Raw genomic sequence first — 3,023 nt, forward strand, 5'->3', positions numbered from 1 at the left:
CAGATAATCCAGTTGCTCTAAGGATACACCTTTTTGAGCTGTGTAATCCGCTGGGTTCTAAATCCAACAAGCACAAACTTTGTGCGTTATACCACACTGTTGGAAAAGTAGGTTCAAGGTACTGCTGACAGCTAAGACATATCCATCTAGCTTTGCTTGTCGGTTCACGTCAAAAAGTTTGGTTTAGATGTAATTTTGAAATCATTACTGGATGACCTTAAAGTGCCCATATTATTAAAAAACAAACACTTTTTCTGGGATTTGGGATCCTCGTTTCAAACTAAGCTTTCCAAAATCCAGGAAGGGAGAGTGCAGAGCCAGCTTATTACTTTTCTGAAAAACATTTACATCATAAATGACACAAAGTACTGCAACCGAACTTTCAAGACAAACTTAAATAAACTAATCAGTATGCTTTTTGGGTTTTACCTTTCCATTATTGTATTACACATTTTTTTAGGTTTAAAGTGAAGAGGCCAAAAGGATTTACTATATCCAACAGAAAACACTATTCACAAACTCCAAACAGCTCTATTGTAGTTGAGCCTTTACTTCGGAGACAAACGCTTGTCACGTTGTAACACACGTTATGCCTGAGATGTCTCACTCTGTAACTAAAACAGAGACCTAAAGATCTGCAGCGATGTATAAAAACAAACAAACAACAAATATATGGCTTTTTCCTAAAATAAAACTACACACCTATTGTGGTACAACCTCTAAATACAATTATGAACCTGAAAATGCACATTATGAGCACGTTAAATACCTAAGAAAATACAAAATTCAAAGTGCAACATGTCAATATACGAACAATTGTGGAGAAAGTACTAGTGTCCAGTAAAGGATACTAGTGAGTGATTCATTTGTTTTGTGTGTGTGTGTGTATGTGTGTGTGTGTGGCACAGGGTATGTTGATGATTTGATGGACAGGATCATGGGGAAAGTCTTCTTTTTACCGATCATCATATGGAGACGAGATTCAGAAGATCACAAGACGCCGGACCAAGGAAGCCCCAGCACCAGCTCCCAAAACTCCTATAGGCTACAAACCTGTAAAGACTGAGAAGAAAAACATGGTAGCCAACGAGTTAATAATTATGTTATATTATAATGTCTGTGTTCACAATTCTCTAATTTGGATTCAGTGAATCCGTCACTGTATTTAAATGTACAATGACAGTAGTGAATCTGTAAAATGTTTCCTTTGAATTTGTGGAATATAGAGCATTTGCTAAGAAAAAATTTTCCTACGTTCAAGAAAAAATATGATCTGAAATAGTGGCATTGGCTAAGCTTGGTACATTATTAGATTAGATAATACTTTATTCATCACACAGTGGGGAATTTGCCTTATTACAGCAACAGCAGTTTCCTACAGTAAAAAGCAGAAAAACAACAACAAGTAAACACGCAAACAACAGACAATGAGCAGAAGGTATTGAATGAATGTAAAGTGGCATCAAATAAAAGGTATTGTAAAGTGCGGTTGCCATGGTACAAAAAAATATTGCAGTGTAAGTAAATGTGCTGTATTTATATAGCGCCTTTCCAGTCTTAACAACTGCTCAAACAGCATACACCTATTTTAACTTGTGGGAAAGCCTTCCTAATATCGGCACTTTAAACTCCAACATCAGCTCACGCAAAGAAGACAGATCCGCAACCTTACACACTGCACACCACCTGTCAAAAAAGATCCCTTTCTCTTACTTAAAGTCAACATACGACTGGCTCTGTGCTTTCCTAAGACTGCAGAAACACTGTCTGTAGGCCTCAGGCACCTGCTCATACGCTTGCAAAATTGCACTCTTAACTTTATCATAAGCAAGCCCGTCCTCCACAGACAAAAAGGAGCAGGCCTTTTTGACAAAATGCAAAACAATAAATTAGTGTCTGCAGGGAAGGCTGATTAGGCCCAGCTGGACACTATCCCCAAACACACTAGCAAAGCCACAGGGGCAGCCTTATACAGGCTATATAAAAATACCAAACAGAAAGACTTACTGCAACAGACAGTCCCTATTTTGCCTAGGAGGGGGGAGGACGCAAACACTTTAAAACAATAAACCCAGGAGAGAAAATGAATGGCAAATAAAGTAATTTATTGAACAGCTTAACACAAAGCAACTAAAAACAATCTCCAAAAAGGAAGACAAATACAGACTCTTTTTCACTGGCTCAATTCAGGTCTTACAATAGCTCCCAGCACTTCTCTGCTCACACTCTGCTGGCTTCCATTGACGCTTTACCTGCCTCAGCAGCAGACTTGCAGAGAATCACACACCAGCAGACAACACACAAAACACAACACGGCATATAACAGATGCACACAGATGGAAAGAGAGATGAGAGAGGATCTCAGTGTGTCAAAGGAAGTCCCCCGGCAGTCTAAAACTATTACAGCATAATTAAGAGCTGGTGCAAGGCAAACCTGAGCCAGTCCTATAAGGGTTGGTAGATGAATCTGACGACTATGAAGAGAAGCAGAGAAGAGAAGGGGTGCCGTGTCTGTAGCTATACACCCTCCCCCGTCGGTCTAGAAAATGCTGCAACTCCTCAATCTCTAACTATAAGCTTTATCAAATAGGAGATTTTTAAGTTTACTCTTAAATGTGGAGACTGTGTCTGCCTCCCAAACCCAGACCGGAAGCTGGTTCCAGAGGGGAGGAACCTGACTGCTCCCATTCTAATTTTAGAGACTCAAGGAACCACAAGTAGCTCTGCATTCTGGGAGAGCAGTGCTCTAGTGGGACAATTAGGCACTAAGAGCCCTTCAATTCTGGATCAGCTGGAGAATCTTAAGGGACTTATTTGATAGTGAGGAATTACAGTAGTCCATCCTAAGAGTACCAAATGCATGGACTAGTTTTTCAGCATTGTTTTGAGACAGGATGTTCATAATTTTAGCCACCCTCCTATTACACAGCACCACCCTCACCTCCCTAAAACACCCTCTCCTACCTCCATCATCCTCCAGCACCACCCTCCCCTGCCTGCACCATCCTCTCCTCCCTCCAGCT

The sequence above is a fragment of the Etheostoma cragini genome, chromosome 6, assembly GCF_013103735.1.
Source record: "Etheostoma cragini isolate CJK2018 chromosome 6, CSU_Ecrag_1.0, whole genome shotgun sequence".
Lineage (NCBI taxonomy): Eukaryota > Metazoa > Chordata > Actinopteri > Perciformes > Percidae > Etheostoma > Etheostoma cragini.